The sequence below is a fragment of the Scyliorhinus torazame genome, chromosome 4 (assembly GCF_047496885.1).
Source record: "Scyliorhinus torazame isolate Kashiwa2021f chromosome 4, sScyTor2.1, whole genome shotgun sequence".
Classification (NCBI taxonomy): domain Eukaryota; kingdom Metazoa; phylum Chordata; class Chondrichthyes; order Carcharhiniformes; family Scyliorhinidae; genus Scyliorhinus; species Scyliorhinus torazame.
Genome location: NC_092710.1, coordinates 315,379,426 through 315,404,053, shown reverse-complemented (window position 1 = coordinate 315,404,053; position 24,628 = coordinate 315,379,426).

Sequence of the window (24,628 nt, the reverse complement as noted above, 5' to 3'; positions counted from 1 at the left end):
AACCCAAAGATGTGCAGGGCAGGTGGATTGGCCAAGCTAAATTGCCCCTTAATTGGAAAAAAAAATGAATTGGGTACACTAAATTTTTTTTTTTTAAATAACAACAGAGATAAGGGGTGCAATAATTATACAAGGCCAGCTAATCAACTACTCCTGCCGTTTTTACCATCCCACCCTCTACCTAAAGACACACATACACATGCAGCGGGAGGGGGAGGGGAAAAATAAGAGACTGGGCGGGATTCTCCCAGCCCTGGGCCAGGCCAGAGAATCCCTGCAACTGGGCCACGCCGCAGAGCGGAGAATCGGCGCCATTGGCGCTGGCGTGGTAGGCCCGCCGACTCTCTGGCCCAGATGGGCCGAGCGGCCATGAAAAAAAAAAACGAATCCCGCCGGCACCGTTCTAACCTGCTCTCAGCCGGCGGGAAATCGGCATGGAAGGTTCGGGGGGGGGCGGTCTGTGGGGGGATGCGGGGGGGTCCGACCCCGGGGAGGGCCTCCAATGTGGCCTGGCCCGCGATCAGGGCCTGCTTTCCTACGTGCCGGCCCCTGTAGCCCTGCACCATGCTGCGTTGGGGCCAGCGCATTGAAGGAGGCCACTGCGCATGTGCGCATTAGCGCCGGCGCCACTGCGCATGCGCGGATCCTGTGGCGCACAGTTCGCGCCAGATCGGCAGCTGGAGCGGCACGAACCGCTCCAGCGCTGTGCTGGCCCCCTGTAGGGGCCAGAATTCGTCCTGGGAGCGGCCCGGTCATGCCGTCGTAAAACGCGACGGCATTTACGACGGCATGGACACTCTACCGTGGGATTGAAGAATCCCGCCCGATAAATGTGAGATGGAAGATGAGTGCCTTGCTTCAGATGCGGAATTTCCTTTTTCAGCTGACTGTCCTTCCAGGATGCAGAGTAATTGAGAACTACCGGTTGGAAGGCGAACGAGGATCTTCTGGCTGGAACATTCAGTCCAATTCCCCAGACCGTGGGATTCCCTCTTGTTATGAGTCCGGGTTTACAGAACCCCAAAGTGTTTCATGGAGTTCAACCGACCCACAACTTGTAATAGATTGTGGTGTGGGAAGCACACGGCGTACTCGCCAGGTGTGATACAGCAGAAATGGACAAATGGTTTTTTAAACAATGAACTCAAGTTAACCTTTTAAAAACAAACATTGAATATCTTAACACCCATTACTTCAAAGATAACCCCAAAAGACTACAACACTAAATAATCCTTCAAACTGTTCCTTTAAACATCCAAAAGACCACAAACCTTCAAAAACAGACATTAGGTTACATTCAATATATTTATCGCCTTTGGATTGTAGACATCAACAGACCAGCTCTGTGTTTCTTCCTGCAGCTCACAGCAAAACACACAGACACTCCCAGCTGTCTCCTCAAACTGAAACTCAAAAAAGCAGAAGTGAGCTCAGCTCCCCCCTCCCCCCCCCCCCCCCCCCCACCCTCTGACATCAGTAATATGATCAGCTCCATTGCTTAAAGGTACATTGTTTAAACATCCATTTCTTAAAGGTACTCTCAAATGACACTCTGGCGAGTCACTTTCACTTTTATTAACCTGGGCCTTCACTCAGAAGATACGTCCACCTCCACCAGAATGTCCCCTAGCTTTACTGAGGGAAACCAGAGCTCCCCTCATGAGATTTTAAAGAGGGTACTTTAAACAACTTTCCCTGCCTGCAGCTGTTGCTGGTCTGAACTTCTTGCAATTCAATCTGACTGTCGGGAGAGAAAGGTCTTTACTTTGAACCTTTAGACAGAATCCATCAGATGAGAGAGAGAGAGATTAAGACTGTGGCCCTTCAGCTTCTTCATCAAACCAAAACTAAAAACCGGATGAAGCATTCCTGTCCTGGCAGAACATTCCGAAACAGTCAGCACCAATCAGCACAGACTTTCAGCCAAGAGCCTGGCAAAGTAAACAGCTCATTGGCCAACAGCTAGGTCCATCAAGATGAGTCATCACCGATGCCAACACATCCTAATGCATTCCTTTTCCTTAAAGGTGAAGTCCTTCTGTAAGGTGTAGGTCCCAGTAATTGTCCAGGTCCAAAAATTGTAAAAGCCCAAACAAAATAAAATAAATAAACAAGGGGCAAACAGGGATTAACAGGAGGATCCTTACAATGCTCATTCCGTGTTCTCCCATAAGCTGTATCTTCTCGGTCCTCAATTGAGCTCTCTGTAACAGCACTTGTGTGCCATTTCACCCTCTGCCACTTTTAGCCATGGCCTGTCTGCAGGTCACCTGGGCCTGGATGGCCCAACGGGTGCCAATCCTAGTTCTATACGAGCCAGCATGGTGTGTGCAATGCCATGAACTGAACTGGTATTAGATGAAGTGACGAAGCCCCTGAAGAAGAGTGATATGGACTTGAAATGTTAACTCTGTTACTCTCTCCACAGGTGCTGCCAGACCTGCTGACTTTTCCCGGCATTTTCTGTTTTTACTTATGACGGAGCCTTGTCATCGGTGCTGTGCTGTTGCTCTCCCCAAACCTCTTCTGCCTGGGCTACATTAACTGGGACAGTGGCAGTCTTTGGGTGTTTACGTAGGAACTCAGACTGGGATCATAGATTTGAGGGAAATGGGATGAGGAGGAAAGCAGGAGTTGGTCTCAGGATGAGGCTGAGGAAGGAGTTGAAAAATAGCATCGTCATCTGCTGTGCCAGGTGATTCTGTCTCCACGATGAGGAGCATCAACTTCTCCAGGGGCTCAAGGGGTGGAATCATGGAGACATCGTCCCAATCCACTCATGCCAATGCCAACCCCTGTCTTCTGTCCCTCCCTGGTATTATTGACAACCTCCACTTGCAGTGGAGAGAAGACAGAGTGTCAGTGATAAAAACAAAATATGCTGCAAATACTCAGTTGGTCAGAGTGTCAGTTATTCTGTAACACTCCGCTTGGGTGATGTACCTGTTATTGAGCAGAAACTGAACTGGGCCAGCCAGGAACACCAAAGATGCTTGATGCCATCGCTTGATTGGCACCTCATCCACTTCCTTCAACACTGGCTTCCTCCACCGCCAGCAGTAAAAGATGCACTGTAGCAACTTGCCAAGCCTGCTTGGACAGCACCTTCCAAACCCACAACTTCTACTATCTAGAAGGACAAGGAAAGCAGGTGGATGGGAACACGAGCACTGGCAAGTTCTGCTCCAAGTCACTCACCGTCCTGACTTGGAAATATATCGCTGTTCCTTCACTGTCGCTGGGTCAAAATCCTGGAACTCCTTCCTTCACACCACTTTGACTGGACCCTCACTACGTGGACTGCAGTGGTGCAAGAAGATGGCACACCGCCATCTTGCCGAGGGCATTTAAGGATGGGTAATGAATGCTGGTTCAGCCAGCGACGCATGTATCCTGTTAAAGAATTTGAAAAGACAGCTGATTAGCAGGAGATTTATGGCAGCAGGAAGAAATGGGTTTGTTGCTGGCAGCAATTGGTAGAATTATGTAGATGTGGCAAAACATGTGGAAGCTGGGCATGGATCTTGAGTACCAGGGTATGCTGTTGGGTGAGTGGTGGGATGTGTTACATTGAGTAGAGCGAGAGGTTATTCTGAGGTGGAAATGAGATATATTGCAAGGATGTGTTCACTTGTTTTGATCGTTAGGGTCATTGTATTTCCTGAAGTGCAACTAGGTCCACGGTGCCGGCATGCTTGCATTCAGACCCCGGGTGACCTGCTCCCATTCCTTGGTCAGGCCATGCCATGAGGGCGTCTTTCCTACCCAAAGAAGCATTGCTTCCCTCCTGGTGTCACCTCAGTGACCAGAACCTGCAGTGCAGTGTCACTATTGCGGGAGTCCTCTCTCTTGCCAGCTGAGACATCTTTCCTACCTTAAAAACTGATTTGCTGTCAGGCATGGTTGCAAATTTGTAACCTTGCTCTACTAGTCAGAGAGCCGTTAAGAGGAATGAAGGCAAGATACTGCAGATGCTGGAGATCGGAAATCAGAAAGCACTGGGAAACATCAGCAAATCCGACCGCATCTGTGAAGAAAGAAAGAGTTGAAGTTTGAGTCCTTTTTTAAAATAATCTTTATTGTCACAAATAGGCTTACATTAACACTGCAATGAGGTTACTGTGAAAAGCCCCTAGTCGCCATAATTCAGCACCTGTTCGGGTACACTGAGGGAGAATTCCGAATGTCCAATTCACCCAACAGCACGTCTTTCAGGACTTGTGGGAGGAAACTGCAGCACCCGGAGGAAACCCACGCAGACACGGGGAGAACGTGCAGACTCCGCACAGACAGTGGCCCAAGCCGGGAATCGAACCTGGGACCCTGGCGCTGTGAAGCAACAGTGCTAACCACTGTCCTACCATGCGGCCCAGCTACATGATCCTTCTTTGGAACTCTGCAAGAGGACAAGGCTGCCTGGATCACATGATTGGTAAACAATGCTTCTGGGGATCCTGCTGCACACAAAGACCATGAGCGGGATTCTCCGCCTCGCCGTGCCACATTTCTGCCCTGACCGGCTGGCGGGATTCTCTGTCACGCCGGCCATTCAATGGGGAAACCCCCTGGCGGCGGCAAAACGGAGAATCAAGCCTTGGAGAATCCCGTCCCATGAGCTGGATTCTCCGCACCCTCACGCCGAAAACGCGGCTGGCTTGGGGGCGGAAAATCCATTTTCCCGCAAGGAACCGGGACAGGTGCCGATTGTCCGATTCTGCGGCCCACAAAAAGTGGCGTACTCGGGGAGTACACCGCGCCGCCTGGAACCTACCTGGGGCCATTGCCAGAGGCCCGCTCTGCCATTCTCCGCCCCCAATCGGTCGGGGGCTGGCCGATCGGAGGCTGGAGGAGGACCGTATAGGCGGCCGGGAAATGCTTGTGCGAGGTTGAGGGCCGGGCGCGCGGCCGATCGGGGTTTTTTGGGGGGTCTAGCTCCGCTGTCCAAGTCCGGCGTGGAGCATGGCGTGGCCACTGGAGGCCGCCGCCCTGCGCATGCGCGGCCTCCGACCCGGACGTGCGGGGCCTTGTATCTGCAGCAAAAGCTGCGAGATCTAATCCGGGTCCCTGCTCGCCACCTGTAGCTAAGAATTCATGTCCCTTTGATGCAAGTTCTTCTGGCGTAATACTCTCCCATTTAGACACCGGCCTGGGGACATAATGGAGAATCCAGCATCGTGTGCTGCCTGAAGGACAGAGAAGCAGTGCTCGAATTGCTCGGGCCAAATCATGCAGGTGAAGTTGCTCAAATATTGCTTGGAACTCACCTCGCTCTGCAAGCAGGTCGTGAATGTTAACTCTTGGGCCCAGAATTGCCTTCTAACAATTTTTAGCCCAAAGAATTGAGGTGCAATGCCTGATATAAAATGTTTACATTGCAAAATGCCTGATCTGGAACAATGTCAGCTTGAAGGTGATGGTAATTAGAGAAGATTAGCAAGAAATCCCAGAAATGTACAAATAGCCTCAAGTTATCCATAATACAAAAGTTGTACAAAATCACTGATGCACAGATCAACAAACAATGGACGAATTAAGAATTGAACAAATAAATCTACTCAAAGAGGCTCTCTGGAGATTACGCCTTATGCTTATTTATTACCAAAGATGCATCAACCTGCACTATTGTACACTGAGCTTTGGACAAAAACTGAAACCGGCCCTTCCAATGACTGACGTTTTGTGAGGGGGAAAGCGATTCATTGTTGAAGGAGTTTGAATCTCAGAAATTAAAAGCACCCTAAGACAAAAATGCTTCATAGTGTCCCTGTGAAACTCAGGGGAAACTCTGAACCAACCACTCAAATATTTGAAAGATTTGGACATTTCAAGAAAAATTTTTGAAAATCAAACAAAAGCGAAAAAGTTAAGAAATGAAAAGGGCAGGAGTAAAAACTCTTTGAATTTATTGATTTACTGATCATAATGGCCCTAACCTTTCGGTTCCCCAGCGTAGAAATAAGGGGGTACCCCAATGATGCACTGGGGAATCCCTCTTGGAAGTTCCCACTTAAAGGTTTACCCAGCAATTGCCCAGAAGAGCAAACATCCACTGGACAATTGCGCTGCACTGCGCTGGGAACCATCCGACAGAAGCAATTTCAATCACTAACTTCAGATGGTTCTGCCAGTTTTTCCCTAATAAGTTAGTCTGAAACATTTAGAAGGAAAAAAAGCTTCTGACTCCCGGGTGAATATTTTCAAACCCAGACCTAGCCTCACACGGGACACCCCTTACAAACACAACCCCCAGGTGACCCACCACACCAACTCCATACACAACCCGATTCCGACACCCCCTCCACCCTCACCCCTCTCTCCCCCCCGCTACTCCCAGTCGGACCCAACCCCCTCCCGGAATGAGCCCCCTCCCTCACTCGCAGACTGAACCCCCACCTCGTCTGGCCCCCCCCTCCCGGACTGAATCACTCCCTCTCGGAATGCGCATTTCTCTCTTGGACTGACTGCCTCCTCCCTCTCTCCCACACTGATTCCCCCCCCCACCCCCCCCCCCCCCCCACCCCCAGCACCGGGACCATCCACCCGCCCCCACCACAAGACCCACTGCCCACTATCAGGATTGAACCCTCCCCCAAACACTGGGACTGACCCCCTCCCCCCCCATCCAACTGAACCAACACATCCACCCCCCCACCCTCCCCACCTCCCACCCAACAGCCCGACCAATCCCCCGCCAGGATCATAGAACATAGAACATACAGTGCAGAAGGAGGCCCTTCGGCCCATCGAGTCTGAACCGACCCACTTAAGCCCTCATTTCCACCCTGTCCCCTTAACCCAATAACCCCTCCTATACCTTTTTGGGACATTAAGGGTAATTTAGCATGGCCAATCCACCTAACCTGCACATCTTTGGACTGTGGGAGGAAACCGGAGCACCCGGAGGAAACCCACGCAGACACGGGGAGAACGTGCAGACTCCGCACAGATAGTGACCCAGTGGGGAATCAAGCCTGGGACCCTGGCGCTGTGAAGCCACAGTGCTAGCCACGTGTCGGGCCCAACTACCCTCCTCCGCATGGGTCCCACCGTCCACCCCCACCAGTTATTCCACGATGATGGTATCATGTCTCACCCAGCCTGAGTGAGACAGTGGCTTTGGAATAACAACGTTATCTACCTGGGATTGCCACTTTGCAGAAGTTAAGGGCCAATATTTTAATAAGTCTCCAAAATCTAGTTAGAAAAAGAATACATGGTGTGAGAATTCTGCAGTACCCTAGCACAGTATCAAAGTAATTCTGCCAGGAATAGGGGGCGGGATTCTGTGATCCTGAGGCTAAGTGTTGACGCCGTCGGAAACTCCGTCGTGTTTCTCGACGGCGTCAACACGGCCTCAGGATCAGCAATTCTGGCCCCTATAGGGGGCCAGCACAGCACTGGAGCGGTTCACGCGTTCCAGCTGCTGATCCTGTCGTGAACTGGGTGCCGCGCAATCCGCGCATGCGCAGTGGCACCGGCGCCAACGCACGCGCATGCGCAGTGGCTCCTTTCAATGCGGCGGCCCCGACGCAATATGGCGCAGGGCAACAGGGGTCGGCGTGGAAGAAAGGAGACCCCCAGCCAGAGAGGCCGGCCCGCCGATCGGTGGGCCCCGATCGCAGGCCAGGCCACATCGGAGGCTCCCCCCTCCCTCCCATGCCGAGGTCCCACCGGCTGAGAGCTGATATGGACGGCGCAGGCAGGACTCGGGTTTTTTACGACGGCCACTCGGCCCATCCCAGGCTGAGAATCGGCGGGTGGGGCTGCGTAGAGCGGCCCCCGGCCGGCGCCGCGCCAACCACGCCGGCGCCAATGGCGCCGATTCTCCACTCTGCAGAGAATCGCGTGCTGGCATCGGAGCGGCGTGGCGCGATTCACGGCGATTGCGAGGATTCTCCGGCCCGGCCCCGGGCTGAGAGAATCCCGCCCAGGAGTACAGATACATCCACTCTCATCGCTAAATTCCTGTGGAAGGTGGTGTTAGGGGACAGAACCTTAGCTCATTCATCATTTCAAGCTTATTTTATTTTTCACACCTATTTATTGTTATTATAACTAGCTTTCCATGCAAAATGATCATTCGCAACTGGCCATTGGCTGAATGGATTCGGACTTTCCAAAGAACATTACAGTCAATGGAATACTTAACTCTGAAATGTGATTACTGTTGTAATGTGGAGAAAATAATCTAATGCTTATCTCTTTTAAATTGTAATTTATAACATTCTGAAATGGGGGATGAATTTTATAGCCCTGTTGGAGGTGAACATATTCACATGAAGGTCTGAGTATAAGTAAAAAAAAAGCAGTTTATTGTATCAGAATTCTGGGCGAAAAGGCCTGAGGCTCCGGAGCCTATTGACAGCACCCTTTCTCACTTGAGCTAAGGCTCACACGGTTAATATACACATACAAGGGGTGGAATGAGTTGTATTCTCATTTACATACAATCAATCAACTATATTCACGTCACACTTCATTACATGCAGTCAATCAATTTTTCTAGCATCCCAGTTATCATATATATGGTTAACGTGGATGTTGTCTTACCCCCCCTAACTTAATACAGAAGTCATTCAAAACTAACACAGTCTGCAGCTGGGGTCCTTGGGCTTATCAAGGACACATAGCATTTCTTGTTCTGTGAAGCTGTTGTCAGCGGCTGTTGAAATACTCCCTAGGTTCTCATGAAGTAGTTTACACAGTTTGTAACTTATTGTTAAAGGAAAGTGGCTAGTTCAGCCACTTTGTGTCTTTAGTATTGCTTTAATAGCTAACAGCCATTTTATGTCCTTTCTGATATTAACAAGCATTGTGTATACACTATCTATTTCCACAAATTGCCTCTTCTAAAACAGGCATCTAAGCTAATGAGTACCTTTTGTCTCATCAGAACTATTCAAAAGTAATATAGGAGCACAAATGTAGTTACAGGGCCACCTATAATTTATATCATCGTCCAATATCACAAAATGCCCTCCAACAGCCCCCGGTGTGTTTTCGGTTGGGTGGGGGGGGGGGGGGGGGGGGGAGTGGGGGGGTTAATGCGAAATATGATGAATATCGATCCCACCATCTTCGCATCCACCTCCAATCCGTTCCCCAAGTTCTGGTCGGTGGTTAAAGGACCCACTAGCCCACCCTCTTATGCCTATTGAAGCCATTAACTGCTCAATTAAGGGGTGATTAAGGGCCTAAATCCATCGCCATTACCATAATACCCTTGTGAGTGGAAGGTGATCGCGAGTGGACAGGCAGCTTATTTATCAACTCTGCTAAAAACACAGGAAGGAGGGGAGGGGTACATCCCTTGAGCGGTTGCCTTATCTGAATCTCCCCCCACCCCCACCCCGGGGACAGGAGGGGGCAGAGAGTGAGATCGGGGAGGGGGGGAGTTGGCCAGCAATATGCCTTCCTGTAAAATTCACCCCATGGATGGAAAAATACCTTGGTGTTGCTTATGGATATCAAAGCCCTAGCTTGGTTAAAACAAAAATATTAACCACCTTTAACAAACTTTGCAGTAAGTTTCTTTTCACCAGTACTGACATGTTCACTTCACTGACTTAATTCCTTTGTTTTTACAAGAAGATTTGTTTTTTTGTGCGTGACATGAATTAATTCAATTACAATTATAGTCTGAAAATGGCATTTGTCAGTGAAGGATTTGTTGTGGTTTGTGGCAGGTGTGAATTAGACCAAGGTAAACGGTCATCCAGGGTACAAACAAGTCCTGACTGCCTTCTTCAACAAATCCTGCTGCCATGAGAAAAAACAGAAAATAATTCCAACATTTTTTAAACAAACTTCAGAACTCTCTTGATCCATTTGAAATCAGAGGCGAGGAAATAAATCGAATCTGGATTCACACTGACCATCGATAATTTAGAATATTATCATAAACTATTTAAAATTGAAAAAAAATGTTTTTTAATTAAGCTGAGAGGAAATTAGAAACCAGGAGCACGATTTAACGAAAAGAGTCCCGTTTTGGGATCAATAACGGGTGTTTCTCAGCACCTGCAGTGCCCAGAACGACCCCATTATCAAACGGGAATTTGGCTTTTTTGGGGTCTCAGCGAGGAATGCCCCGCCAAGGCCGCACTTACCTCGCTCATCAGTGCAGGGAGAGATCCGGCTGCCATTTTTAAATGCCACCCCGACCTCTCGACCCCCTCAGCTACCCCACCGCAGCCTCTGAACCCTCCCCAACATACCTCGAAAGGAGAGAGGTGAGGGTACCCGCTAAGGGCAGGTCACCCCTGGGCACGATCCCCGGCACATGCAACCTGCACCCAGGCACCTTGGCACTGCCAGTCTGGCACCCTGCTGGTAACCCTGCCAGGCTGAGGGGCAACACCCTGCCCAGAGCCCGACCAGCCGGGGCCTCCGATGACCTGGGGGACCACCCCAGGTGCCCTTACACCTGATCCACGTGTGTGTGGACCAGTGCTAAACGACATGGTGAGGTCTCCCAGGCAAGGGCATTCATTCCGGGACCTCGGGATAATCGAGCGCCAACATATTTAAATGAGCCTAATGGCTCACAGCGTCTCACAAGATCTTGTTGGACCTCACGAGGTGTTCCGAGCGTCGCAAATCTTGCGAGAGGCCTCTTGCGAGGTTTAATGCCCTTGGGCAACGAGGCCATTCGATTGTGCCCCAGGTAACTATGGGCCTGTCACTTTAAGATAATTTATCAGCCGGTTACTGGAATCTATTATCAGAGACAGAGGGTAGAACTATAATCTGGAAGGGTGGGGATGTGTGGGGGCCTGTTTTAGTACCAGCAGGGGAGGGGGGAGTCGAAACATCAAAAAATGCCAGCTTGTCGGAAACTCGATGTGACCTCATTCACTTCTACATTTTACCGGAGCACTTTTGATGGTGTGGGGGAATCCCTTGTGGGGATGGCAGGCCTGTGAATTAAATGTGCGGAAAGGCAGTTGACAGCACATTTAATCCTGCATTCCGGCAGCACATGGGAATCCAGTGCCAGCAAGGCAGCAGGACAGTGGAGATTGTTGGGACTGTGAAATTGAAATGCTGGAAAGCATTCAAATAGTGAAGCTGGACAACTGCTTCCTTTCCGAGGTGAAAGGCTTCTGTGCCAATGATTTCTTCTGAGAGGGACTTTCACTGCTACTTCAGAGTAATATCCTACATTTTGGAGATCATTCCTGGTACCTGACTTTCCTCAGCTCTTCCCAGCTCTCCACCGCCATTGCAGCATGGGAGTAGCATATGCAGCTCTATTTTGGATCTCTGATGAGGAACAAGAGGAGCAGCACCAACAGCAACAGCTAACCTCGCCCTAGCCACTTGTCACTGCACAGGACACAGGGGATGGACACAAAGCTCCAGTTGGAAGGAGTCTCTACCCTCAATACAGGGTATATAGACAGAGGATCAGCTTCCTCAACATGTCTGAGCACCAATGCCTCAGGAGGCTCAGACCTTTGCAGTAGGCCATTGCTAACATTGGCAGCCTCCTGGAACAAGGCCACCCTGCAATAGGCCAGGCGGCCACCTGATGTCAATGGCCATCATGGTTGCCACAATCCTGAATTCCTTTGCCTCCATAGCTCGAGCCAGGGGTCAGGTAGCGATGTTTGCAGGACTCAATAATCTACTGTGCACAAATGCATCTCCCTGGTGACTGCCAATGGCCCGTTTGACAGGGCCAAGAATTCTGTCCATTTTGCAGCTGATGAGGCCATTCAGGCTCTCAAGTGCTCAGATTTGCTGCAGTGGCTCGATTCCCACAGGTACAGCGAGTTATAGTCTGCACGCATTTGGCAATCAAAGTGCCACAGATCAACTAGGACAACATACCATCAAAAGGGATTCCACTCAACCGCTGGGTAGCAAAGCAGAGTTTGTGTTTTAGGTCTGCAAACTTTTATCAGAATTCTGATGAAATGCCACCAACCTGAAATATCTGTTTTTCTCTCCACAGATGCTGTCAGACTTGCTGAGTATGTCCAGCATTTTCTAGGTTTTATTTCGGATCTCCAGCATCTGCAGTATTGTGGTTTGTGATGACTGGGGGGGTTTTCACGGGTGTCTGTGCAAGGCAACCTGGAATCCGTCATGATACCTATTACATTTCCCATGAACAGAGTCAGCAGGTTGCTCCTTGAAGACCGACCGGCTTCCTGACACCTGTGACGAGCCCTACCCACTGCTGCAGAGGAGAGGTACAACCAGAATCAAGTGGTCATTGAGAAAACCACTGGATTACTCAAGAGCAATTCAGGTGCCTGAACTGATCTGGGGCACCTTCAAGGGTGCACCATGTAGAAGTACTAGGAAAAGAGTTCTACAAGGTGAATGTTTATAAGAATGTCATTATGCCAATGCTATTGAAAATATTAAAAAGAATTAAGCTTCATTGCAATTCTCCATTGTCCAATCATTTCATTTGTTGCCTCTCACCCACCAAATGGCCATCAGCCTTGAGGAGAATGGTATGGCCAAAGTAAAAGTGGAGGAAAGGGTGTTAGTAGGAACAAAGGAACAGAGGGACAGGAGTAGGCCATTCGGCCCCCTCGAGCCTGCTCTATTACTTAACCAGATCATGGCTAATTTTCTACCTCATCGCCATCTTCCCATGATCTGCTGTTCCTTGCCCAATGTTACACTGCATGGAGGACTGCAGATGCAAGAGGAATAAAATGGTGACCACTAAGATGATGACCACTCTGCAACCTCAGCATAGGAGGAGGAGAAGAAGCAGGAGAAGATGAGGAGGAGCCAGAGGTGGTCAGGATCCCTGGTACCTATCTTACCAGAGTTGCCCGTGACAGGTCAAGGGAACAGGAAATCTGAGCTTCTGAACTAAACATCACAACCCGATTCCCAAAGTCGATAATCCACCCATCTCGTCACTCCACCTCAGAGAGCTGTGGAGCGTCACCTGCACCTCCCTGCTAACCTAGAGTTGGAGAGCTTTGATGGTCCGTGCAGGTGGCTACTCTTCCTGTGGAGATGGACATCAGCGCAAAGGCCAGAGACAAGGCCTAACTCCCCAAAGCCCGTCCACAATCTACAAGGCATGGAATACTCTCAACTTGCCTGGATGAGTGCAGCGCCAGCAACGTTCAAGAAGCTTGATTGACATCCTTTTCACGAACATTCATTCCCTCTACTACTGACAAACAGTGGCAGCCGTGAGTACCATCTACAAGATGCATTGCAAGAAATCACCAAGGCTCCTTGGACAGCACCTTCCAAACCCATGGCCATTACCATCTAGAAGGACAAGGGCAGCAGACACACGGGAACTCCATCACCTAGTAATTCCCTGAAAGCCACTCACCACTCTGACTTGGAAATATATCATTGTTCCTTCACCCTCGCTGTGTCAAAATCCTGGAACACCCTCCCTAACAGCACAGTGGCTGTGCCTACACCTCAGGTACAGCAGCGGTTCAAGAAGACAGCTCACCACCACCTTTGCAAGGGCAACTGGGGTTGGTCAATAAATGCTGACTGAACCACTGGCGACCACATCCCTTGAAAGAATAAAAGAGAGATGCTGGGGACTGACGTCTCCGATTTCTAACCAAAGTTGCCTCTGGAAACGTGGACAGGAACTCACACATTTTGTGTTGCAGATCCAGAATAGTCATCTTTGTGGATGAGCCCCAGTGCTCAGCATCCAGCTGAGCAGAATGTGGATTTCCCTCAGCCCTCTGCAGGGATGATCTGCTGCTTTTCCGTGAGTCCAGCACCTCTCTCCTGCTCACTTGTAATCTGTGGCTGAGCATGTGGAAATCCAACTACCTACTTTGGAGGCCCCACCAAGGCATGTCTGAACTGGTGGAAGGTGCATATGAGTTAAAATGGTGTTTCGCCACTGTGTGCCCTTCCTTAAGGATCATTGACTTCCTCACATAATAACTCCTGCATCATGCTTGAAGGACCCATGGGAGATGAAAGACATGAATTAGAACTGAGATGGGGAAAGATTCAAAACTCTACATTGTGCAGGTCTTGGCATTTCAGTTATTGTGACAGCAAATCGACATTCAAGATTGTTATGTGCCAAGTGACAGTATGATTTCTATTGGTGGCCAGGTTTTCCATAGCCATTGGTCAGGACCACCGCCACTTTGCAAATCTACACAGCTTCTTCTTACACAGCCATCAGGGAGGCAATTACTGGAAGGCCAGACCCCCACTTCTCTGTCACTCCTTGGCGTTCTAAATCTCTTCTCCGGCAAGGAGGGAAAGCAGAGCTATGATCATGAGAAATGTTTGTGGAAGGCACCTTTGAGGGGTGGGTATAAGGTGACAGTAAGTTGAGCGTAAGTGTTAGTGTTGGCTGGTCAGATCGGGATGTGAAGAGGTATCTCGAAGGAGAGGAACGGGCTGCGAGGTGCATTGGTCCGAGGAATGCTGTGCAGGAGAATGCTGGGGGTATCTGTGTGGGAGAGTGGTGCATGGACGCCATTCACCAGCACCCCCCCCCCCCCCAGAGGTTATTATACCTCATCCGGCACTGTATTCAACTTCGGGGCACCAACCTCTGCTGCTGATCTCCTCAGCTACTCTGAGCTGCATCTTTTGTTTGAGAGGGTTAGGGTTAGAGTAGCAGGAATTATGAAATAAATACAGGTAAATGGAGTTGAGGTACAGATCAGCCATGATGTCCTTGCATGATTAGGCTTGAGGGCTGAATCTTTCTATTCTTCATCATCTCTAACTGGCCCAAAATTCAGCCACATTCAACGATTCCTCCATTATGTCCCAGTTGGCTATTACCCTTTTCTTCACCTTTTAAAAAATAAATTTAGAGTATCCAATTCATTTTTTTTTCCAATTAATGGGCAATTCGGTGTGGCTAATCCACCTACCCTGCACATCTTTGTGTTGTGGGGGCGAAACCCACGCAAACACGGGGAGAATGTGCAAATTCCATCCCCTTTTCTTCACTTAATCTTCATTGGCTGTCACTTTTATATCAGGGTCATTGCTGTTCACAATTCACATAAATGACTTTCAGGGAAAAGGAAAACAAAACAATTTCTAATGGGTACAAAGCAGCCATGATGTAATAGAATGGTGGAGAGGCCCAGAGAGCTGAATGGTCTTCTTCTGTTTCAAATGTTCCCATGTTCCGAAACTTCTGATAATGTCGATACTCGGAGCTGGTTGTGTTCCATTGACCGTTTCTTCGAAGCTCATGGTCAGCCTCTGTTTGCTTTATTAGGTTGGCACGGATGTGGATCCTGAATGAAGAATGCAAACAACAACAACAAAAGACCAAATTGATCTCCTTGGCAGAAAGTGGTGCCAGCTGCATTGTTGGTATAATTGCCTCAGCTTGTGGCACAGGTGTGGATTCAGGTGAGCATTCGTGCCACTGACTTTGCTGAAAGATTTAGTCTGTGTCTGCAGCTTCTTCAAAGGCTGCAGCAGGGACCTCAAAGTAGAGTTTCAGACAAGTTGTCTCAGTAGGCATCCAATTATGGGAAGCGCACAAAGCACCTTAGCAATAGCTGACAAATCAACTACAGCAGTAACATTTCCCAAGCCCAGATAAAAGGTTTTAATACATCCAATTAGCCTAATTTCACAATAGCTCCTTTTCAAATTTGCGTAATTAGCATATCCTTCAACAGCAGTTCTTTTCCGAAACATAGAATTATTGGGCCGATTACCGCCTTGCACAATAACTGCACCTTGCTCAGCCTGAGAATGATCATCCTAATTACATGGCGTCTGGGCATTGTTGGCAGCATCAGCCGCACGCGCATTCTGAAAAACAGGAACTTAAAGCGTGACCCAACTCCACCACAAAACAAGAGCACAGTGAATGTCAAGCTGAGCATGTGAACTGTGCTGGAAGGAAAATGCCTTGACTTTGAAAAGTTGACATCGAGGCAAAGAGTAGTTGTTGTGGCACGCCTAGTCTCTCCGAGCATTGTCAGTTGCTGCTGAGGTTTATCCTGGAGAACACGGGGTGAAAGCACAATCAACAAGGGAAGACAACGTGTAAAAAGAAAACTCTTCTGGACAAAGTTGATCTGCTCCTCAGTTAACATTTTCCCCTCTTACTTCACACAGAATCACAGGGCAATACAGTGCACAAGATGGCTTTCAGCCCATTGAGTCTGCACCAACACATGAAAGATCTGCCTACCTAATCCCATTTGCCAGCACTTATCCCATAGCTTAAATGTCAAGACGTGCCAAGTGCTCATCCAGGTACTTTTTAAAGGATGTGAGGCGACCCACCTCTACCACCCTCCCAGGCAGTGCATTCCAGACCGTCACCACCCTCTGAGTAAAAACGTTTTTCCTCAAATCCCCCCAACCCTCCCACCCCTCACTTTGAACTTGTGTCCCCTCATAACTGACCCTTCAACTCAGGGGACCAGCTGCTCCCTATCCACCCTGTCCATGCCCCTCATAATCTTGAGCACCTCGATCAGGTGACCCCCCTGTCTTCTCTGCTCCAGTGAAGACAACCCAAGCCTATCCAACCTCTCTTCATAACTTAAATGTTCCATCCCAGGCAACATCCTGGCTTCAGAAATCATTCAATTTGATCTTAATCTGATGACTAAATACATCCCAGATCTTGGGCGCGATTCTCTGACCCCTCCACCAGGTCGGCGAATCGGCGGGGGCTGGCGTGAATCCCGCCCCCGTCGTGTCCCGAATTCTCCGCCACCAGAGATTCGGCGGGGGGTGGGAATCGTGCCGCACCGGTCGGCGGGGGCGGGAATCACGTCGCGCCGGTCGGCGGGCCCAACCCGGCGATTCTCCGGCCCGCGATGGGCTGAAGTCCCGCCGCTGTCAACCTTCTCCCGCTGGCGTGGATTAAACCACCTTTTGAACGGCGGGACAAGGCGGCGCGGGCGGGCTCTGGGGTCCTGGGGGGGGGGGAATCTGGCCCCGGGGGGTGCTCCCACAGTGGCCTGGCCCGCGATTGGTGCCCACCGATCAGCGGGCGGGCCTGTGCTGTGGGGGCACTCTTTTTCTTCCGCCTTCGCCATGGTCTTCACTATGGCGGAGGCGGAAGAGACCCCCTCCCCTGCGCATGGCGGGGATGACGTCAGTGGCCGCTGACGCTCCCATGCATGCGTCGCCCTACGAAGACCTTTCGGCGCCAGCTGGCGTGGCGCCAAAGGCCTTTCCCGCCAGCCGGCGGAGCGGAAACTACTCCGGCGCGGGACTAGCCCCTCAAGGTGAGGGCTTGGCCCCTAAAGGTGCGGAGACCAAGGCAGGCCAGCAGCACAGTTCAATTCCCGTACCAGCCTCCCCGAACAGGCGCCGGAATGTGGTGACGAGGGGCTTTTCACAGTAACTTCATTTGAATCCTACTTGTGACAATAAGCGATTTTCATTTCATTTCATTTGTAGATACAAAGGCTAGCATTCCATTAGCCTTTTTGATTATTTTTCTGTAGTTATTCCTGGCATTTTAAAGATCTCTGCACCTGAACCCCCAAGTCTCTTTGAACAAGGCTTAAACAAAATAACGGCTACAAAGCAAAGCCGCGCAGAATCTCTGGTAGCAGCGCACCCCTCCCTGATGAATTCAATGCATTCTGTGCTCGGTTCAAGCAGGAAACCATCAAACCATTGTCAATTGTCACAGCTTCCAAAGTCAGATTGGCCTTCCTGAAAGTGAACCCTCGGAAGCATTGCGCAGGTCAAGGACACACAGCCTGAGTGAGAGAGATACAGACCGAGTGAGAATTTGGTAATTTGGTGCAGTGAGGTAATTCGGTGAAGAGTGGGAGAAGGTGCTTTTTCCCTACTGTTTTGTTCTCTCTCTTTCTTCGGGCCTAATTTCGGGAGCCGTTCAGAGGAGAAGGAGCTGTCTCTGTGAGTATAAAAACCTAACGGAAACTTCCTGTTTTCCAGTTTTTTCCCCAAAAGTGACGTCAGAGGGAAGCTGTGATCTGAGTGGTTGATAGCAAATCTGCCCCAAATTAAAAAAAAACACAGCTAAACTCATAAACTTAAATTAAACTAATTAATTAATTAGTGATGGCTGGTCAGGTGATGTGCTTGAGCTGCTTGATGTGGGAGCTGGCAGATCCCATTGCGAGCTGCAACGACCACATCTGCAGTAAGTGTTGGCTGCTCGAAGAGCTCCGGCTCAGAGTTGATGAGCTGGAGTCTGAGCTTCAAACACTGAGGCACATCCGGGAGGGGGAGACTTACCTGGACACTGTGTTTCAGGAGGCAGTCACACCTGTCAGAGTAAGTAGTTTAAATCCTGCCAGTGGCCAGGGACAGCAGGGTGTGACTGCAAGTCAGGCAGGTAAAGGGAACCAGCAGTCAGGAACTCAGGAGCCTCAGCCCTTGACTCTGTCCAACAGGTATGAGGCACTTGCTCCCTGTGTGGATGGCGAACAGGGCTGCAGGAAGGATGAGTCAGCTGACCAAGGCACCATGGTTCAGCAGGCCATTCAAGGGGAGGGAGTAAATAGGCAAGTTGTAGTTGTAGGGGATTCTATTATCAGGGGGATAGATAGTATCCTTTGTGAGCAGGATAAAGAGTCCCGCATGGTATGTTGCCTGCCCGGTGCTAGGGTGCGGGACATCTCTGACCGGCTTGAAAGGATACTGGAGAGGGAGGGGGAGGATCCAGTTGTTGTGGTCCATGTCGGTACCAACAACATAGGCAAGTCTAGGAAAGAGGACCTGTTTAGAGATTATAAAGAGCTAGGATTCAAATTAAAAAACAGGTCCTCAAGGGTCATAATCTCCGGATTACTGGCCGAGCCACGTGCAAATTGGCATATGGAGCAAGAATAAGGGAAGTTAACACGTGGCTGAAAGAGTGGTGTGGGAAAGAGGGGTTCCTTTTCATGGGACACTGGCATCAGTTTTGGGACAGGGGGGACCTATACCGTTGGGATGGTCTCCACCTGAACCGAGCTGGGACCAGTGTTCTGGCGAAAAGAATAAATAGGGTGGTCAATAGGACTTTAAACTAAAGATTGGGGTGGAAGGGAAAGTCAGGGAACCAAGAGGTGAAGTAATCAGTGGGAAGCGTAGCTGCTTAGGAATACAAAAAAGCACGAAAAGACAAAACTCAGGAGAGGTTACGATAGTCCCCATCCCACAAAATATGACACAGTGTATGGAAAGGCTCAGTAAACCAAGGTCCACCACACTAAGAAAACAAAAAGGGACGGTCAATAGAGAATTAAAGGTGCTATATTTAAATGCGCGCAGTGTACGGAACAAGGTAGATGAGCTTGTGGCCCAGATTGTGACTGGCAGGTATGATGTGGTAGACATCACAGAGATATGGTTGCAGGGGGTTCAGGACTGGCATTTAAACATCCAGGGATTCACAACCTATCGAAAAGACAGGGAGGTGGGCAGAGGGGGCGGGGTTGCCTTGTTAATTAGGAATGAAATTAAATCAATAGCACTAAATGACATAGGGTCAGATGATGTGGAGTCTGTGTGGGTAGAGTTGAGGAACCACAAAGGCAAAAAAACCATAATGGGAGTTATGTACAGGCCTCCTAACAGTGGTCAGGACCGGGGGCACAAAATGCACCACGAAATAGAAAGTGCATGTCAGAAAGGCAAGGTCACAGTGATCATGGGGGACTTCAATATGCAGGTGGACTGGGTAAATAATGCTGCCAGTGGACCCAAGGAAAGGGAATTCATTGAATGTTTACAGGAGGGCTTTTTGGAACAGCTTGTGATGGAGCCCACGAGGGAACAGGCCATTCTGGACTTAGTGTTATGTAATGAGCCAGACTTGATTAAAGATCTTAAAGTAAGGGAGCACTTAGGAGGCAGTGATCATAATATGGTAGAATTCAATCTCCAATTTGAAAGAAAGAAGGTAGAGTCAGATGTAAAGGTGTTACAGTTAAATAAAGGTAACTACAGGGGCATGAGGGAGGAACTGACGAAAATCGACTGGGAGCAGAGCCTAGTGGGAAAGACAGTAGAACAGCAATGGCAGGAGTTTCTGGGAGTAATTGAGGACACAGTGCAGAGGTTCATCCCAAAGAAAAGAAAGGTTATCAGAGGGGGGATTAGGCAGCCATGGCTGACAAAGGAAGTTAGGGAATGCATCAAAGCAAAAGAGAAAGCCTATAATGTGGCAAAGAGTAGTGGGAAGTCAGAAGATTGGGAAGGCTACAAAAACAAACAGAGGATAACAAAAAGAGAAATAAGGAAAGAGAGGATCAAATATGAAGGTAGGCTAGCCAGTAACATTAGCAATGATAGTAAAAGTTTCTTTAAATACATTAAAAACAAACGGGAGGCAAAAGTTGACATTGGGCCGCTCCAAAATGACGCTGGTAATTTTGTGATGGGAGACAAGGAAATAGCTGAGGAACTAAATAAGTACTTTGCGTCAGTCTTCACAGTAGAAGACATGAGTAATATCCCACCAATTCCGGAGAGTCAGGGGGCAGAGTTGAGTATGGTAGCCATCACAAAGGAGAAAGTGTTAGAGAAACTAAGAGTCTAAAAATTGATAAATCTCCGGGCCCAAATGGACTACATCCTAGAGCTCTAAAGGAGATAGCTGAAGAAATAGTGGAGGCGTTAGTTATGATCTTTCAAAAGTCACTGGAGTCCGGGAAAGTCCCAGAGGATTGGAAAATCGTTGTTGTAACCCCCCTGTTCAAGAAGGGAACAAGGAAAAAGATGGAAAATTATAGGCCAATTAGCCTAACCTCGGTTGTTGGCAAGATTCTAGAATCCATTGTTAAGGATGAGATTTCTAAATTCTTGGAAGTGCAGGGTCAGATTAGGACAAGTCAGCATGGATTTAGTAAGGGGAGGTCGTGCCTGACAAACCTGTTGGAGTTCTTTGAAGAGATAACAAATAGGTTAGACCAAGGAGAGCCAATGGATGTTATCTATCTTGACTTCCAAAAGGCCTTTGATAAGGTGCCTCACGGGAGACTGCTGAGTAAAATAAGGGCCCATGGTATTCGAGGCAAGGTACTAACATGGATTGACGATTGGCTGTCAGGCAGAAGGCAGAGAGTTGGGATAAAAGGTTATTTTTCGGAATGGCAACCGGTGACGAGTGGTGTCCCGCAGGGTTCAGTGTTGGGGCCACAGCTGTTCTCTTTATATATTAACGATCTAGATGACGGGACTGGGGGCATTCTGGCTAAGTTTGCCGATGATACAAAGATAGGTGGAGGGGCCAGGTAGTATGGAGGAGGTGGGGAGGCTGCAGAAAGATTTAGACAGTTTAGGAGAGTGGTCCAAGAAATGGCTGATGAAATTCAACGTGGGCAAGTGCGAGGTCTTGCACGTTGGAAAAAAGAATAGAGGCATGGACTATTTTCTAAACGGTGACAAAATTCATAATGCTGAAGTGCAAAGGGACTTGGGAGTCCTAGTCCAGGATTCTCTAAAGGTAAACTTGCAGGTTGAGTCCGTAATTAAGAAAGCAAATGCAATGTTGTCATTCATCTCAAGAGGCTTGGAATATAAAAGCAGGGATGTACTTCTGAAGCTTTATAAAGCACTAGTTAGGCCCCATTTAGAATACTGTGAGCAATTTTGGGCCCCACACCTCAGGAAGGACATACTGGCACTGGAGCGGGTCCAGCGGAGATTCACACAGATGATCCCAGGAATGGTAGGCCTAACATACGATGAACGTCTGAGGATCCTGGGATTATATTCATTGGAGTTTAGGAGGTTGAGGGGAGATCTAATAGAAACTTACAAGATAATGAATGGCTTAGATAGGGTGGATGTAAGGAAGTTGTTTCCATTAGCAGGGGAGACTAGGACCCGGGGGCACAGCCTTAGAATAAAAGGGAGTCACTTTAGAACAGAGATGAGGAGAAATTTCTTCAGCCAGAGAGTGGTGGGTCTGTGGAATTCATTGCCACAGAGGGTGGTGGAGGCCAGGACATTGAGTGTCTTTAAGACAGAAGTTGATAAATTCTTGATTTCTCGAGGAATTAAGGGCTATGGAGAGAGAGCGGGTAAATGGAGTTGAAATCAGCCATGATTGAATGGCGGAGTGGACTCGATGGGCCGAATGGTCTTACTTCCGCTCCTATGTCTTATGGTCTTATGGTCTTATGGAAGGCACTGGTCCGGACGGGATCCCTGGTCGTGCACTCAGATCCTGCGAAGACCAGCTGGCAGATGTGTTCGCCACATCTTCAACCTCTCCCTACTCTGTTCCGAGGTTCCCACCTGCTTCAAGAAGACAACTATCATACCAGTGCCAAAGAAGAACCCGGCAACGTGCCTCAATGACTACCGTCTGATGGCCTTGACATCTCTCAGTATGAAGTGCTTCGAGAGTTGGTCATGAGACACATCAACTCCGTACTCCCAGAATGCCTTGATCCACTGCAATTCACAAAAACCCCACAACCGGTCCACAGCAGAAACCATCTCCCTGGCCCTAAACCCATCCCTGGAGCATCTCGACATCAAGGACACCTACATCAGACTCCTATTCATTGACTACAGCTCCACCTTCAAACCATAATCCCAGCCAAGCTCATATCAAAACTCCAAAGCCTAGCACTTGGGTCCTCCCTCTGCAACTGGATCCTCGACTTCCTGACCCATAGACCACAATCAGTAAGGATTATAAAAAACCTCCTCCACGATAGTCCTCAGTACTGGGGCCCCGCAAGGCTGCGTACTTAGCCCCCTACTATACTCCCTATACACACATGACTGGGTGGCAAAATTTGGCTCCAACTCCATCTATAAGCTTGCTGATGACACGACCATAGTGGGTCGGATCTCGAACAATGATGAGTCAGAGTACAGGAGGGAGAAAGAAACCTAGTGGTGTGGTGTAATGACAACAATCTCTCCCTCTGGGTGGGATTCTCCACTCCCGCGCCGAAGTGGCTGTGCCGTCGTGAACGCCGTCGAGGTTCACGACGGCGCGAAACGGCCCCGATCCCAACCGATTCAGGCCCTGACAATGGGCCAGGATCGGGGCCGCGTCATCTACACGTGCCAGGCCTTGTCGTCCGCGTAACAGCGGCGCCGCATAGATGACGCAGCTGGTGCCGCATAACGGGCGGCATCCACGCATGCGCGGGTTGGCGCCAGCCAACCCGCGCATGCATGGTTGCCGTCCTCTCTAAGACCGCCCCGCAAGAAGATGTCTGACGGATCTTGCGGGGCCGCGGAAGGAAGGAGGTCCTCCTTCAGAGAGGACGGCCCGACGATCGGTGGGCACCGATCGCGGGCCACCCCACATTTGAGGTACCCCCCGGTGCAGGATCCCCCCTCGCCCCCCCCCCCCCTCCGCAGGCCGTGCCCCCAGCGTTCACGCACCGCTCACGATGGCAGCGACCAGGTGTGGATGGCGCCGGGGGGAACCCGCCGTTTTGGCCTGGCCGCTCGGCCCATCCGAGCCTTAGAATAGCGGGGGTGCCGGAGAATCGCCATTTTGGGTGTCTCCGGCGATTCTCCGGCCTGCGGCCCACGAAACTCGACCGGGCTGTTCCCACCGCTTGGGAGAATCGCGGGAGGGCGTCGGACCGGCGTCCCGGGAAATTTTGGCGGCCCAGGCGATTCTCCCAACCGGCGTGGGAGTGGAGAATCGCGCCCAGTATGTCAACAAATATAAAGAGCTGGAAATTGACTTCAAGAGGCCAAGTATTGGACACGCCCCTGCTTGCATGAATGGTGCCGAGGTGGAGATGGTTGGCAGCTTCAAATTCCTAGGTGTGCCCAGCACCAACAATCTGTCCTGGTCAACCCACATCGACGCTATAACCAAGAAAGCACAACAGCGCCTATACTTCCTCATGAAACTAAGGACATTTGGCATGTCCACATTGACTCATATCAATTTTTACAGATGCACCATCGAAAGCATCCTACCTGTCTGCATCACAGCCTGGTCTGGCAACTGCTCGGCCCAAGAACACATCCCAGTCCATCACACAAACCAGCCTCCCATCCATTGACTCTGTCTATAACTCCTGCTGCCTTGGGAAAGCGGGCAGCATAATCAAAGACCCCCTCCCACCCGGGTTAATCACTCTTCCAACTTTTTCCAATGGGCAGGAGATACAAAAATCTGAGAACACGCACTAACAGGTTCAAAAACTGCTTCTTCCCCTTCCCCACAGTTACCAGGGGCGTCATTCTCCGCCGGCGGGAGTCTCCGTTTTGCCGGTGCCCGGGGGTTTCCCGACGGCGTGGGGCTGCCCCACAATGGGAAACCCCATTGACCGGCCGGTGTTACGGAGACTCCCGCCGGCCGGTCGGGGCAGAAATGTGGCGGGGCGGGTAGGAGAATTTCGCCCCAGACTCCTAAACGACCATCTAATGGACTGATCTGGCCGGGATTCTCCCCTACCCGGCGTGATGGGGGGTCCCGGCGGGATGGAGTGGCGGAAACCACTCCGGCGTCGGGCCGCCCCAAAGGTGCGGATTTCTGCGCACCTTTAGGGGCCAAGTCCTCACCTTGAGGGGCTAGGCCCGCGCCGGAGTGGTTGGCGCGCCGCTGGCTGGCGGGAAAGGCCTTTGGCGCCACACCAGCCGCGGCAGCTGACGTCATCCCTGCTCATGCGCAGGGGGGGGTCACTTCTGCATCGGCCATTGTGGAGGCTATGGCCGAGGCGGAAGGAAAAGAGTGCCCCCCACGTCACAGGCCCGCCCACGG